A 17,525-nucleotide genomic window follows, 5' to 3' on the forward strand; every position below is an offset into this window, starting at 1 on the left:
AGAAAAAAATTGAAATTTAATATAATTAATTATTGAAGTACATAATTGATAATTTTTTACATTTTGAACGAATTTTGAAAATTTGTGTTTAAATTATTCGAAGGAATCATAATAACATTATTGAAATGACGGTCAACTCGAGTTTGCTGATGAAGAAATTTCATTTTAATCCCAATTATTTCAGAACTGCAAGATCAACAGATCTGTTGGAAGTTTCAGGATTGGGAAGAGCTCAAGCCAACATCAAATCGATTTGAAAGGCCAGTGATAATTCAAATAAGGTATGAACTACATAAATATAAATTCGTCTTTTTTATTTTAATTTGATGAAATTTTGATTTTTTTCACAGAAAATTAGCGGTAATTTAGATTTCTAAAAATTAGCTAGAAATTAAAGACTAGAACGCCACATCTGAAATTTACCTTAAAATGGGGTATCTGTTTGTACATCTTATTTGTATTTCAAAAAAATTCTTCATCTGAGGCCTGATGAACTTTTTTTGGTTTATGATCACCTAAAATGTGTAGAAAAAAATGTTTGACCATTTTCATTTTCAAAAATTGATTTAAAAGTATTCCAGAACTGTACGAGAATGTAGGTATTCTACAACACAAGTTACCTTCTTACATCGTTGCTCGTTTGACTGGCGAGTGAGGCGTGCGATTATCATTGGATTACAGATTACGTCACCGAAACCATATCTTTCATCTGCGTGATCAAAATCTTAACGACTTGATCAAGTTTTAAATTAATAAACCGCACGTTCCGTTCCGTTCTTCCAACGTTTCATATTATACGAGTACTCACTCGTATATTGTGATGCTCGAATTAACTTTAGAGCAAAATACATTGCATAGACACATTTCTTAACACGAGTTTAATTTGCTGACGACGCGTCGCGTCGCTCGCCTGTTGAACTGCTCGATTTATGTTTCGTTAAATATGTCTTATCTTATCGCTTGTGAGTTGTGAGTCATCTCATCGGTAAAACAACTCAAAGGAAAATTGGCGGTTTGGTTGTAGGTCTTTGAAAAACTCTCATCTTCAGAATTATGCTTACTTAGGTACCTATATTGATCGCGGATTACCCGGAGTGTTGACGGTTGAGTCATCCTCAGTGGTGGTTGTATTAGGCACTGTACTATATGAATACCTAGAACGAATATGCGAACATGGAAAAGTTATCTCATTCTTTGACGTTTTCAAAATGTTGTATTTTTTGAAGAAGCATTTTAGAATTCTTATAAGTTCCTTGTTTTGATGCTTTCTTATAGCGGTGTTATTTTTCAAAAAGTAGATAAGTACGTTTGTAGATGTACGTTCCTAGTTCCTACAGATACGAAAGATTTAATGCTTTATTTGTAAATCTTATCGATATGTTATATGTACGAGTACGAGTACTTACCTATGTATACCTACTTTTATAAAACGCAAGCTGGCACATCATGGCAAATCATCTGACATAGGTAAGCAGAAGCACAGATAGATATAGTTCCTTTGAAAGAAAATAATTGAAAGCACACACACAGAACTTTTGTTGCTTTGCCTTTTACTACTCCCCCTCTTCCCTTTGTCCTGCTACATATCAGTCGAGCCTAGTTTTGATTTTGAATAGGTTTCGAGTGCTGGAGTGATCTGATCTTCTACATATACTTAACTTAACCTACTGGATGCTGATGGGGGATTGGGGGCGAGCAAGAATATCAATGATCAACGATACACATTTCTGTAGTTGATAGATTAATTTGTACTCGTAGGTACCTACCTAGGTACCTAATATGGTCGAGTTTCTTTATTTTTTCAATCGCTAAATTGGTACTTGACCATTGAATATAAGTAATTCTTGCTTAGTACACTGTTGTCAGTTTTCACATATATGTACCAGCTATGTACGTAGTACGTAGTACGTACGTACTCCCTTGTATGATAATATTCCTTCATCGTCACGGCTTCAATGTGGGTAGTCGTAGTTCTGTTATTACTATTTATTACGGTTTAAATCCAAAAATAAAGTTTTATTTTTTATGCGAATGAGTACCCGGAATATTAATCATTTAATGCGATCAAATAATTGATTTATAAATCGTTTCAAACTGAAAGTTTCACATAAGTTTGAGATATTATTTCCGACTGCAATTTTTTTTTTTTTTTTTTTCGTTATAGGTACTTACGTATTTTCACGACTAACATATTCATTCATGCATGAAAACTATTTTTACTCATTGTTAGTACACTTATGCCTTTGCACCATCAGTTATGCATTCAAGTACACCGCGTCCAAGCCGGCGAATTAAAAAAAAATTACAAACTCGTGGCAAAAATAACGATCAGCAGACGTACCTACATCACTCGTATGTTCGCTAAGACAAGCATACGATTTCATTTTGCAACGTTGCCGAATCTGACGACCAGTAATAAGTATAGTCAACAAGACATACGTACGTATGTAGTACGTACGGTTTAATTCAAGTCGTGAAAATAAATTTGTATGTACTGCTTATTTCATTTTAGAACTTAAATTGTCGTGTTCTCTGTTCATCTTCAAATTATACAGAACAAAGTAACAGATTATGCTTTTGGCCCTCAATATGGCTATCTGCGGATCTGCGGACTACGTAGGCTATAGATAAGTAAAAGATGAAATTTCATTGTCAAACGGAAATTGATAAGTATCTCCGTCCGGCGCGGCCATCTTATCAAATATGTTTATTGAAGTCTTCCTCTTGTGAAGCAGTGATAAATTTCGAGAATATAAATGATTTTGTGGGTTTTAAAAAAAATTAGAAGTTGAATATCTACCGACGAGTTGAACTCAAACAGTTTGAACTCTCGTATGGTACTTACTTACCTGTTTAAAAAGCAGGTGCGTAACAATATCGATTAAGTTGGAAAGTTCAATTTTGAATTATATATTGAGATATACCTGATCAATTTTCGTTTACCTGACTCAAGATCAAAAAGCACCTAACAAAAATTAATGAAAATAATTCCTTATAAGTAATGCATGAAAAGTAAAAATGAACATGCATGAAAAGCTGAAAATGAATGGATCAAATCAAATTAAAAGTTCGTATGAAAAAGGTACAAATTGACTTATTAGAAATTTAGTTAAATCTGATTTTATACCACCCGGAAAAACTGCAAAGGCCGTATGCGTATTGATGATGATGATGATGATGATAATGATGATTTGATTTTGACTGATCCACAATTCCGGAGTGATTCTGAAATCTGGAAGTATTATAGGCTTATCATCATTTCTCAAAGTCGAATAAATCGCTAAATAATTATTTTATGTGCGTTAAATAATGAGAAAAAAATTGTTTGAAAAAGTAAAAAAAAAATTCTCGTAGAATCATCTTTGTGACAGAGCCACTCGAAATTTTTTTGACTACCTATTTGGTACATACATATGTATTTTAATTTGTTATAAAAAAAAAATCATTACCATTTTTTCAGCAAATTTTTTTATTTGTTCAACAATTATTTTTCGAAAGGGGATTTTATGTGAAATATTTTTTTTAGTTGAAAAGTGGTTCAATTTTTTTTACCTACTTTCACTGAATAGTGAATACTTACCTAATATTTTTAAGAAAGTAGTCTCTCGAAATCTCAATCACTCAATCGCCGATTTCGTCCCTTTTTTTCCCGAAGCATAAATATGTAGAAGTCCATGGAGCAGCTACCAAAGAATATTTCAGCGGTGCATACGAAAAATTGAGGGCTTTACAAAGATTTCAATTCTTCAAAGTACTTACTCCTAAAATCTTTGACTGTATTATATAGTCAAAGCCTAAAATTCTATTAAGAAAATCAAATTATCAGTTGGGTAATTCTCCCACCCTCGCAAAAATAATTCATTTCTGCCCTATGGACGCATTTGAATGGCAGGCACATGGAAAAATCTTTCTCAAGAACTTTTTCTGGGTTTAAATCATCTCGAATAAATTTTCAAAAAAATAATAACCAATTAGATAACATGAAAGAAAAAAAATAAACGCAAAAAATTTAAGCGGTACCGAGTTAAATCATTTTCAAAGTCACTTAAAGTCCATTATTTGCACTTTATTCGAAAAATTTAGCCAGGCGAGAACGCACTGATACAATTTCGTAAACCAGTAACTCTCACTTTTACTTGTTGTTTTCTCACAGCTGTGTTTTCATTCGTGCAATACGCCATTCGATTCCGAATTAAGTAATTGTACGCCATTATAAATTCAATTATTCGATAATTTATTCTCAACATTAATACCAATATTACGGCTCAAAGTTCAACTTGATTACTACTGAATTTTTGACTCGTATTATTCGATAGTATAGGAGTATTAATAAAAAAAAATATATCGAAGGAATGAACAAGTAACCGCAGTATCATTTCATGAATGAATTTACTCCATTCCGATTTAATACGACATGTTTTGCTAGGTCAGTGTATGATAAACGTTTGCAAGTTTTTCGCATAAAACGTGATAATTCCTTTATATAGGTTAATAATGAGAAATTTTTCACGTTATTAAAATTTTTATAAAAACAGGTAGGTACCGTACATGTATCAGTTTCACTATAAAGTAAGTAAACAAAGCACAACATATCATACGGCGCACTCGAGTTTACCAAGTATGAGTGTGTAGTGTGTTACACATTTTGTTCATTTTTAATGAAAATTAAACACTGTTTTTCGACCTTTATTAAATATGCATTGACGTGTTTTTAAAAAATCCAAAGCTGAAAATGAAGAAGAAGAACAATTTGAACAAAAAGCTTCCATTCTCAACAAAATATTTCTCTATAGGCTTAATGTTTTTAAATAATTATTTCAGTAAAACTGAAAAACGCTTGGCGACGAATAAGTTATCTACCCAATATTACCAGTATTTGTTTTTTTTGTGTGTTTATTTTTTTTTCGTTCATTCGCTATTTTTTATTTAGATAGTAGATACATACCTACCTACCTACCTACCTACCTACCTACCTATACATATACATTTCAAGCATAATAGTGATAATTAAAGCGCACATTTTTATACCCAAGGTTACAACTAACAATTTCTTTTTAATGAATATATACCTAGGATACCTACCTATTTAGGTAACCGTATTCATATGGCGTAGAAGGAAGGGGCTCTGTCGAGTCAATCGGAATTATGCAATATGACAATAATTTTTTTTTTCAAATTGCCAATGTAGGTAAATAAAATTGCGCTTACATATTTCCTGTTATTAATGAATTCCATGTATGCGATGCGATTAAGCGTGTCTTTAGAAGGAACGTTGGCGGAGATTCGAATCGTAATGAGAAATTTAAAAAGTCAAACGGCGGTGCGTAAAACCAAAACTTTGCACCCAAGGTTGTATTGCAACACAAATCGCGCATTATATGTAGTATGTATGTACGTACAATTTTATCATAAAAATTGAGTGGTTGGATGATACTCCGTTCGTGTAATAAATATATTTTTACAGTAAAAACAGAAGTGTCTGAAATTTCCTTTTGAGGAATTAATTTTTCTTCAAAGTTGAAAGCCTTGTAAATTTTTAAAACTATCGCGATTAGATTTTTTCACGCTCAGAGCTACAGCTGCCTAATCGTACCTACATTTTGTGATTTTAGGTCATTTTTTTTTTGAAAAAGTTGTGGCCTCTGAATGTAAGTGTAATTTAAGCGTGACTAGAAATATACCTACTTACCTAGACCTAGGTAGTTTTCCGGGATAGGTACCTATAATCATGACGATTCATTTTTTTCATCAATTCACTCAATTTTTTGGCATCTTTTTTGCTCTTCAGAATCTTCAAAACGAAAAGAAAAATTAATAATCTAATGAAAGTAAGCAGCCTTTTCAAAATGTAATTTACTGACCAAGAATTGAAGGTAGTTGCTTAAAAATGAGATCAAATTCGAATCTTGAACGAGAAATTGAAAATATCGCAAATAGTGGCTACAAAAATATTTCAAACTGCGAGCATTAATTAAGGAAGGAGGATTACATTTTCAAAATGATCTTTTCAGATTTTTAGCATACAGTCGAAACATCTCGAATGAAAAAAAAACCCATGCCTATAAAAATAAGGTCTTTTACCGCCATCGTCACCGTCAAGATCGTCGTCTCTCGTCTCTCGAATTAATAAAACTCCAAATGCCAACGCTCCAGAGCCAGACACCGATGACAGGCATTAACGTAAATTATGCTTATCGTACGAAAATTCAATTATGTTGCAAAAAAATTCATAACATACTCGTAGGTTTAAAAAAATTTTAGGAAGACGGAAACCAGTTTGGGAAATATATCCGAAAAATCTCGTTTTCTACCCGAACAACGTCACCGAATATACGTCACAGTTGTAAAAAAAAATCCGCGCCAATTTCAAGGAATCGAAAAAATTCTCAGTCTGGTCATTTGTTGTAATTAAAAGCATTTTAGAAGACGCGACGAAATTCGATTGAATTTTCCACCCAATCTGGTGTTTTTTTTTTATGTTCCTGGAAAAGACATTTTGCTGCTGTTGTACAATATAGCAACAAATAGATACCTATATATTATGTATTAGGGAGAGCGATGGGACGACTATACTCAAACATTACATAGGAAGGTATTTGTGGAGGGGGGAGCTAAATTTTGTTTCTGAATTGATGTGTTCGTGTTACTCATTAGAAAAGAATTTCATTTGATAACCCTATAATGTTTTTTTTTTATTCGTTCAAAACATACACCCTTGCCTATGAATAATTAATTAAAAAGATTTCCAGAACATGCGTAATTTTCCACTTCGCCGATCTATTCATATAATATGAAACTTTCCAAATGAAGTAGACTAATGGGTTAATCAAACATATCTACAATCAAAACATCCCATCGGTGTATTTACTTTGGACTACACACCTACAATCGATGCACATACGAGTATTAATCTGATTTAAAAGCACAACTTCTTGCTCATCTTTCCTCACCAGAAAAATATTTACTCGAGGTAACTGCGAAGTTGGTAAACGTGTTAAAAAAGAAGAACAATACTCGATTTGATCGGCGAATATCGTTAAAATTCTTCAATATCCTAGGGTTTGTTGATATTGACTTACGGACGTCAGAACGTCACGTTTGATGTTTTCGTTTTATTGACATCTCGCAACATTGTTTGGAGGAAAAAAAATAGCTACGCAACATAAAAGTGAGTATGAACTTGGATGAATGAGAAAAAAATCTTAATTTCATACATGATACGTTTAACGAAGGTGTAAACAACAACAAATATGACCTTCGATAGATATACCTATTCTAGATACTGTACCTCTTTTCAATTTACTCTCCTCTATGAACTGTGGTACCTATTATTTCGCCTTTATTCTGGATGTACAGCGTACACAATATAAATGAATAATTACTCTATTAGCTTCTTACGAGTATTATCAAGCACCTCCCTGGCTCAATCGCAAATTCAAAGAAATTTTAGATAGTACATCTACATCTATACCCATATCGCGAATATACATCACGAAAAACCGGTTAATCGTTAAATTTTTTGTTTATCTCGGGTGGAAAAGTAACGTCATGATTGCCCTGCTATTTTATGCTCAAGGACAGCATTTTTTTTTTACCTATTAAAATGTTTGATCTAATGCGGATGATGATGGAAGTGTTGGAAGTGTCGGGAACAAATACCAGTGATGTTCATTAATAATTATTTGAACAGCTAGAACTATGCGAAGTATGACTATTGCGTCATACTTGTTAGTATGCGTAAATTTTTTTATCCTACATCTCTCTCATCACCTTTTAATGAGCATGAACATACCTACCTAGACACAGTAAACGACCCCCAATGAAATAAAATTCTCTTGTGGTATGTAGATGAGGGGTTTGTGTACCAAGTATTTGAATTTCACCCTCATATAGGCTATTACCTTATGCTTCGTCATCGTCATCTTGACATGCACTTTTGGTGCGAGGGCACCTATAGGTAAGTAATTTCTTACGGTCTAATTTTGAATTTGAAGAAAATGATGCCTCAATTTAGAAACTACTCTATGTCTTATAAGTATAAAATAATTTGTATTTATTTATTTTCATTTTTTTAAATGAAAATTTCATTTTACATTTTTCATCAATGATTTCGATTACCTAGGTATTTTAATTTGAATTCGACAAGTACGAGTAGGTAGGTATGTATTTTATTTTTATAAGAACAATTCATTCTTTTTTTGAATTTTTATAGGTATTAACTTACCTCAAAATAGCTGATATATATTCCAAACTGTATAACTCATCCTACCCTCCTCACCTACAATAATTTCTCAAAACGTGACTCTAGCCCAGGTGACTGTACACGGCACGCTAATCATTAGTAAGCAGTAATTTTCTTGATAATTTTTTTAATAGGAAAGAGGGAAGAGGGATGATCTACAAGATAGCATACACGATATGGACTGTCAAATTCACAGTTGACAAATTTAAAAAAACAAATATACTTTACAAAGTGGAGGCAAGTTTTTAAAAGTCTGACGAACAAAATTGTAAAACTCAAAAACTTATTCATTACTCAAAATTTTGAAACTACGTATGTATTCAGATCTTTAATTTTATGGGAAGTTTTGTTTTTATTATTAGTTAATAAGTTTGAGCATTATTTAATCGCCGTGTTTATTGTACTTCTTAAGGGTCGTTTGAGTCAGTAGGGCTTTTTGAAATTGTTGGAGCTCGTTATATGTATGTAAATGTATGGAGTCGCTAGAACTTTGTTGGAATTGATTAAGGCTCTTTGGAATCGTTTCCCCTACTTTTTTTTCAAGTAAGCATCTACCTAAAAATGAGTCAGAAAGCATTTCAGATAAAATTATTTTTATTTAAATTTAAATGAAAAGTCAAAAAAAATCATTTTTGAAAAATAAAATGCACTCTAAAAATGAAAGCATTACAAAGGAGTTCATTCCATCAATCGTCTTGAAGTTTTTGGTTTGAAAATATTGCCAGAAATACTTAAGTGTTTAAAAAAATCGGTAATTCGGTGAATGATGCGCTATTACGTCGTGACGTGTTTTTCGCTTTCCTCTCATTTGGTGCTAAATTGTTGCAAAAGAAGTCCCTTATGTTAAATCGACTTTTTATATCAACAATTTCAAACGATTCTTTTTTTCAATAATTTGAAAGGATTCCTCAATAGCAAAGAGATAGGTATCTAATTTTAAAGGGTACCCCCGGATAAGATAGGCAAAATGCCCTTAACCTCGGATTTCGATGAAACTCACAGGGTATGCTTAGTACCCCCAAAAAATAATTTTGGGCCCATAGCCCGCTCCCCACCCCACCCCCCTCAGCCAGGGGGGCCAAAAAACGCGTTTTTCAGGGGAAAAATTCTGTATCAGCGCGTAATTAAGATAAATTTATTCTGTAAACGAATATAGTTAGAGGGTACATGGGGGTACCTCCCTGAATTTTTTCAGAATTTTTCATCGCATGGGGGGAGAAGGGGAGACAAAAGAAAACTTTAAATCGACATTATACTCCGGAACGAAAAAAGATACCAAAACGATTTTTTCGTCAAATATGTATCTTTAGGTCTACTTTCTATAGAAGTCATCACTCGGTCATTTGGAGTGGTGGGTCAAGCTCAAAAGCTCAAAAAACTCTCAAAAAAACACGTTTTTTACGTTTTTCTCCAAAAATATGGACAAATGGCGGAAATCGAAGGGAACCAAGTTGTTCAGCGTGAAATTTTAACTAAGAATTGTGTGATTGAAAATTCATATATACCGCGTGATCGTAAAACTACACACACAGAAGTATTTGTGCTTATATCAAGTTAGCTGAAAGAGGGTATTCCTGGGTAAAATAGGTGAAATGCCCCTGTCCTCGGATTTCTAAAATTTTTATGAAACATTGTTGGGTACTATTGAAAAAAATGTCGGAGCCGAAAAATCCCCCCACCCCACCTCCCTTGCTCACAATAGCGAAAAAACGCCTTTTCCGGGGGGGGGGGAATCATGCTTCAACGAGTTTTGAAAAAAAAATCTGTATTCACTCAAAATACTTGAAGAAGATATGATCCTAGCAACGTGAATTTTTTTCAAAAATTATTGGCCCCCCAGGGGAGAGATATTGACAAAACAAAATTTGAAACCGCCGTATCTCCGAACTAATTCAATCACATGAAAATTTTTTTCAAAAATATACCTATCTGCATGAGTACCTACTATAATTGGTATTATTTTCAAATTTTCCCTCCAAGTGGGCCATATTCAAAAACTCACAAAGCAGTCAAAATTGTTTTTTTTTTGTGTCACGGCACCACCAAATAAAAGCGATCCGTGATTTTGCGTGCAGGCCTCCAAAAACAATAGAAAACCAACTAACTTCTCTAAACTCCAATTTTTTGGCCATAGGCACCCCCTCTCCAAATTTTAGGGCGAAAGTAGATTGACAATCGGTATGGGTATCCTTGTCATATGAATCGAACTCGCTGAACACGAATATGAAGTTCGATTTGCAGTTGGACCCTCTTAACAGTCACATTGGGGAGAGGGGTTGCCCAAAAATTAGTTTTTTTGTGAAAACTGCTTCATTACAGCGCTATTTACGCCATGCAACTTCTTAATCAAGGTTTTCTTGAATTACAAGTAGCCTACTTTTCAAGTATATGGTATTTAACTCAAGACTATCAGGAAGGTTTCTTTTTGTTGTCGATGATTAAATTTTTATGTGAGTTACCAAGTACATTGAAAACATCATAGGTATACCTAACTACGTACTGTGTAGTAGATTGGGTAGATCACGAAAAAAAAAAGAAAAAAAAACTGTGGATTTGTACCAATTTCAGCAACAATCGTCATTTTGAGTTGAAAGTTGTACAGAAAAATTCTAGCTCCAGAAGTGCCCCTAAAGGGAAAACATGTGCCCTCAAAGTTGGGGTATTTTCGAAAAAACCGTGTTTTTTTTTCACTGTAGCCCCTGTACCCAATTTGTTTTGAGAAAAATGACGACCCAGTCCTAAATGAATATATTTGAGATTCTGCGTCCATTCTATGCTATTACTTTTTAATTGTTACCTATATTCAATTTTGAAAAATCACCAAAAATTCAGGTATTTTTGTCAATCTTTCTCGATTCTTTGAAACCTAAAATATTAGCATCACTGCTTTCCAAAATATTTCCTCAGTTTCAGAAATATATTATCTTGAAACTTTTGCAAAGAAAATAATTCAAAACACCAACTACTAATACCTCCCCCCCCCCCAAAAAAAAGATTGACAAATTTTCAATCGCTCAGTAGAACCTTAACAGTGCCTTGGATTTTGATGGCAATAGCATAGATCGACGCAGAATCTCAAATACTTATGTATGTACTTTCATTATACAGTCTCCTCCATATATTTTGAGTGAATACAGATTTTTTTTTCAAAACTCGTTGAAGCATGATTCCCCCCCCCCGGAAAAGGCGTTTTTTCGCTATTGTGAGCAAGGGAGGTGGGGTGGGGGGATTTTTCGGCTCCGACATTTTTTTCAATAGTACCCAACAATGTTTCATAAAAATTTTAGAAATCCGAGGACAGGGGCATTTCACCTATTTTACCCAGGAATACCCTCTTTCAGCTAACTTGATATAAGCACAAATACTTCTGTGTGTGTAGTTTTACGATCACGCGGTATATATGAATTTTCAATCACACAATTCTTAGTTAAAATTTCACGCTGAACAACTTGGTTCCCTTCGATTTCCGCCATTTGTCCATATTTTTGGAGAAAAACGTAAAAAACGTGTTTTTTTGAGAGTTTTTTGAGCTTTTGAGCTTGACCCACCACTCCAAATGACCGAGTGATGACTTCTATAGAAAGTAGACCTAAAGATACATATTTGACGAAAAAATCGTTTTGGTATCTTTTTTCGTTCCGGAGTATAATGTCGATTTAAAGTTTTCTTTTGTCTCCCCTTCTCCCCCCATGCGATGAAAAATTCTGAAAAAATTCAGGGAGGTACCCCCATGTACCCTCTAACTATATTCGTTTACAGAATAAATTTATCTTAATTACGCGCTGATACAGAATTTTTCCCCTGAAAAACGCGTTTTTTGGCCCCCCTGGCTGAGGGGGGTGGGGTGGGGAGCGGGCTATGGGCCCAAAATTATTTTTTGGGGGTACTAAGCATACCCTGTGAGTTTCATCGAAATCCGAGGTTAAGGGCATTTTGCCTATCTTATCCGGGGGTACCCTTTCAATAATATCTCAATCAGTGGTGATAAAATTTCTGATTTTCATAATAGAAAAATTCCAAATATTTTCTACGAAATAAATTTTTGAACGATATTTTTTCTCCGATATTTATTCTGTTTTTTTCCAAAATTAAAAAAAAATTCTCCAGAGTTAGAACACAGGTCTATAAATTTCATCGACTTCTGTTGTGGAATTTTGAATTTTTTCCCATAGGAAATGAGTGCAAAGAGTTTGTTTTCCAAGTACTTAGATACCAAAATTTTGGTTAAAAAAAAAAGAAGCAATGAAGGAAATTTTTGTAGGAAAATCTTTTTTGTGGGCAGTGAAAATTCTGAACTATTTTTCTGAAATTTGAGTTTAAACTCATGAAATTTTTGAAAGGTGATTGAATTCCTGCTCGAATTTATAATCAAAAACTTTATTAGGTATGTATACGAATTGGTTTCGATTTTGTATTTTCTACTATAATTTTCAGCGATTGCTTCAGATAATTTATTGAAGCATTCAAGTACCTATCTGAATATACAAACCTAAAATTGTGCGCAAAACATTAATTTAGAATAAAATTTTCAAGAAAATTGGTAAGTAATGGAGAAAATTGAAATTTTGTCATCGCTTTTCTGTTTGAAAAACCAAGAATGAGTAGCTTCGTGTATTTTTTTCTTCTAAATGCTGAAAAATTCAAGCAGGAAACTGAAGGTACCTAGGTAAGCTTGACTCTACTTTGGTACTGTGCAAGATTATTGTTAAAAATGCTCGTAGAGCTGCAATTTCATTGAAATTAACCAAAAAGTTTGAAAATTATTTTTAAAAGGTTAAACTTTTACTGAAAACTTGAGAAAGGCTCGAAAATATAAAAAAAGATGTCGTGGGATAGATTTGAATTCTAGATTTATCAATTTCGCCAACAAAACTTAGCATAGGCACGCCAGTAATAGTAGGTATCGATATTGATTTAGAACCTACAGGTACCTACTTATATGTATTTTTTGCGTTTCGTTTCGAAAACGCGAATTGTAAATAAATTCTATTTGAAAGCGCGTCAGTCAGTCAGTCAGTCAGGAACTTAGGAAGACACATTTTCTCTGTCGCCCTTTTGCGGCTGCAAATCAGACATTTTTTTACAATTTAGTATTTCAGATGTGAGTAGAGTCTACTATGTAAAACACGCGAAGAATGCAGATATGTCTATGCAAATAGCAGACACTTACACGCACCATCCGGAAATTTCGGAGAAAAAGTGTTTAAAAATTTATTCAAAATAGTAATACGACGCCTGAACGATGAAACAAAATAAAAGGAGAGGTCATCGCCTTCACAGCTACTCGTATTCTAGTAAAGTCAAAAAACGTATCAATTTTCTATACATAGAGAATAAATAGCATAAGTATTTTATTTTCGCGGCGCCGTATGCAACTGTCCGTCTCAAAACGAGTCGATAGATGAAAAGAAGCCCAGTAAATGGCACCGAGAGAATATCTGGACAAAGGTAAAAGAAATACCTGCGGTCGAGGCTCCGCAAAGGCCCCTATGTATGTTTAAAGTAACTATCGGAACCGAATCATTTTTCATGTCGATCGAAGTATCTTAAACGATTTACGATTCTCGCATGGTATACGTAGAAAAAAATCGTTGATAACGCGATTGTTGACCTTTGCTGCACGCTATCGATGATTTTTTTTCCTGTCTTTCCACAGGTGACCTTTTTGTATACCTATTTGAAAATGTTAAAAGGAATCCTTGGCCGCCACTATTGGTTCGGAACAATGGCGGCATTTAGGTCAGTGAAGTGTAATGATATTCTGGTGTTGGTATTCGCCTCATCTCACCTGGCACAAATGAATAGATGAGAAAGAAAGGTCATTGCTTCTTGCTTTTAGTAGGTATAAAATAAGAATCATGTACGAGTACATGTTTCAAGTGTCAAATCTATTTCTAGGGTGTTTTTTTTTGTTCGAAAAACAATGTAGGTAGGTTTTAAAGCAGTCTGGCGGTTGTATTTTATGGCGGCCACGAGAGCACGAGACACACTTCTCGGATCGGCCCGACGACGGGTCCTTTTCAAAACATAATAAAACATCTAAAAACTCCGATTTCTATACGAATAAAGTTGTGGTCACCTTTCTTTTTCTGAAGAAAAGAAACAAGAAACGTTGTACGAGGTACCACCTGGACGACATAAAGGTCATTCACTGTGTAGGTGAAAATCTTCCTTTAAAACTGATCTCGCCGGTTGATGGAGTTGGCGATTTGCATAGCTAACGTTGATTTTTTTATGAAACGTTATGTTAGTCGTCTCTTAAACTAACTTTCTACATTACTAAATAATCGAATCTCGATACTCTTGTACGTAGGTAGGTAAGTATATACCGTTATATAGAAATACATACATTGAAACTACCCTATATGAATTAGCTAACAATGAATTCGAGGCATTCGCCGCGTTGTTTCACCTTTTTTTTTCTTCTTCAAGTTTTATATCCTGGAATTTGATTGAAAAGCCGTGAAATTTACTTTTGTTAACATTTCAAATTAAAAGATAGAGATTTGTTCAACAAACATTGAACAGATATCTTCCTTCCTGGTTACATACTGCGTAACTAACGCCCCTTTTTCTCGAACAGGGTTGAAATTAGAAATACGTATCTATATGAATGGATTTTTTTTGCCTCTCATCAATCCGTTACTTGAACCGATAGAAACAATAAGATAACGTTATGGTGTGATTTTCAATGCAATTCGTTCAAATAAAGGTCAAATGAAAACGGGAAATTACGTAAGTCGCAATTTTAGCAACAATTTGGCGCCATCGTTGAAAATTTTAAGATAAGATGACCATTCATTCGTTTACAATTCGTACGTTATAAAAGAAACCTAAAATCACCTTCTAAACAATCAAAATTGACCTTCATTGATGATCTCAATTATAAGTGTTACATTCGACGTACACGAGAATTTTGCGAAGATAATAAAATTTAGGTACCTACTCGTCTCCTTCTTCGACGACCACGAATTATAATTTCAACTTACGTTTCTTCTTTACAAAAGATATGAATCGCAACGGTAACTTTTATTTCATCTAATTTAATGAAGTGTGAAAAAAAACCTCCAAAATCGATTAATTAATTACAATATAAAATGCACTCGACTCGACCTTGTTTATGTACCTATTATTATGCACTCGCTAATTTCGATTAAATTAAATCATACGAATGGCGAACTATGACGTGAATGATTTTTCTTTTCAGATATTTAATTGATCGACGAGGTGTTCTTCAAAAAAAAAAAAATCATTCATTTTCCCGATTCCTTTGAGAGCTTATCAAAATGACGAAAAGAAAAAAACTACGGTTTACGATTAACGCATAGATTAATCATCGCGAGTAATTACCGAGTAAAAAATAACATATCGATATAGGTACTTAGGTATTTACTTACCTGCAAGTAATTTATTTTCTGAAAAAGTTATTATTGTACTCTCGTCATCGTTGAGCTTTATTTTTCATTACATTTCTACTACATATGTATATAATTGAAGTGTATCGAAAATGATTCACATTGATTATTACAACCTACCTATTTGAAACTAACGTAATTAATTGTTCGTTATCATCACCTACTACCTTTGGTTATTTCGCTATTGTTTGAATTTTATTGTTACTTTTTTTCTATCCCCTCGAGGTTTTGCGCGCTAAACGAATATTTAAAAGAAAAATTCATACTACACTGGTTAACCTTCTCAATGTCAACTTTAATGTGAGATCGTTTTAATTCAAAGAAATTACTTACTCGTATTCTAATAATTCATTTCTTCTCGTTTTATGAGATTATATACTTCTTTACAATTTATGAATGAAATTGAACGCACGTGCCACTTGCGAAAAAAATTAGTGCTGAGAATTTCTTTGCCTTCGTCAATCGTTCGCGCAATAACGATGGAGATTCGTACGTTGGTTTTTTTCTAAAAGCATTTCAAAGAAATTACCTACTTACTTACATTTTTATTGGATGAGATCAGGAAGTTGCGAGTTTTGGAGGAATAGGAACCGAGCAAAAATTAAATGTATTGGCTCGTTTTTTGATTTTTTTTCTGGTTTAAATATCGATTTACCATTATAAAAATCTATATGATATTGATTCTAATCTTGCGCTCTATTGTGTTGTTTTTTTTTTCAGCATTTACCAGAACCACAAGAAGTAACTGTATGATATCTCAATTGGCAGAAAAAATGTTATCAATGTTATCATATGTACTAAAAAAGCTTATATTTGGTCCATTTTTCATACAAAAAAAAAAAAATTAAAACTTCATTAAAATAGAGTTGACATATTGGAATTTTGATTTATATCTTACCTTCCTCTCTTCCTCGTCAATTCTTCGATTGGTAGCGATGTCCAATCGTTCTGAAAACTCCAATAGACTTTTGAATTTTTCAGTTAAAATCCAATCCAAAGGGCTAAAATGAAATTCATTCCCATTTTAAGGAGTTCTTCGATAGATTCGAGTGAAATTTCACAAAATTCTTTTTCATGTACATACGAATAGGTACATACGTATTTTTTCTTGCGATCCGGAATTTTTGCAAAGGTTAAAAAACAAAATTCTTGTTTCCTTGAAAATCTGCTGGAGACTCAAGAATAATTTGAAAATTTAACCAGCCCATTTGAACGATCAAAAATCAAATATGAAACCAATGACTTATTTGTGAAAAATGAATTTTGCCTACTTAAGTTGAAGAAATATATGAATTTGAACCAACAAAAACAGAATTTCCTTTTTTTTCAACTCTAAAAAAAATTGAAAATTCAATGGGATCACTATTGCCAATTAATTTTTGAGAGGGCGGTGCTTACATAAGTTAGCATAAAATAAATTAAATTAGGGCTTTCTACCTTGATTTGATCAATTTTTTCCATTATTCAAAAAAGGAAATTTAGCTTCTGAAATTTTTTTCGTAGACTGCTTTTGAATGCTCCCTTGTTTGTGTGATTTTTTGGAAAATTGTCTGCCCTGTTTTGGATACATATGTTTCTTATTTTAAAAAAGTTGAACTTTTCTGAGAAAAATTGAGTGAAAAATCGACAAATAATTTATACAAACATGCGGAAGATTTTTTAAATTAATTTTTCAAGTAGAATTTAGATATTTAATTAGTATTTCAAAGATCACAAATAAATGAATAGGTAAAAATAAATTGATAAATAATTAAAAGAAAAAAAATAGAATCAGATACTCCATTAAGTATAAAAAAGTGAATTATAATTAAATTACTTACTAAAAAAAATTATGAAATCTCTTGAATTTTAACAGTTTGCAAAATAAC

The 17,525-nt window shown here is 33.0% G+C and overlaps 2 long non-coding RNA genes across 2 annotated transcripts in view; one reads left to right on the forward strand and one right to left on the reverse strand.

Moving 5' to 3' along the window:
• LOC135831878 (uncharacterized) overlaps positions 1-923 on the reverse strand; it is a 1,592-nt gene extending 669 nt beyond the window's left edge. The window contains exon 1 of the long non-coding RNA XR_010556241.1: positions 424-923. This is a non-coding gene — a long non-coding RNA (uncharacterized LOC135831878). The remainder of the gene's footprint in view (positions 1-423) is intronic.
• The window catches only part of LOC135831877 (uncharacterized), a 17,122-nt gene extending 133 nt beyond the window's left edge, over positions 1-16,989 (forward strand). Inside the window, exons 2-3 of the long non-coding RNA XR_010556240.1 lie at positions 185-281; positions 16,378-16,989. This is a non-coding gene — a long non-coding RNA (uncharacterized LOC135831877). The remainder of the gene's footprint in view (positions 1-184; positions 282-16,377) is intronic.
• Positions 16,990-17,525: the final 536 nt, after the last annotated feature.

Source organism: Planococcus citri, chromosome 1, assembly GCF_950023065.1.
Source record: "Planococcus citri chromosome 1, ihPlaCitr1.1, whole genome shotgun sequence".
Taxonomy (NCBI): Eukaryota; Metazoa; Arthropoda; class Insecta; order Hemiptera; family Pseudococcidae; genus Planococcus; species Planococcus citri.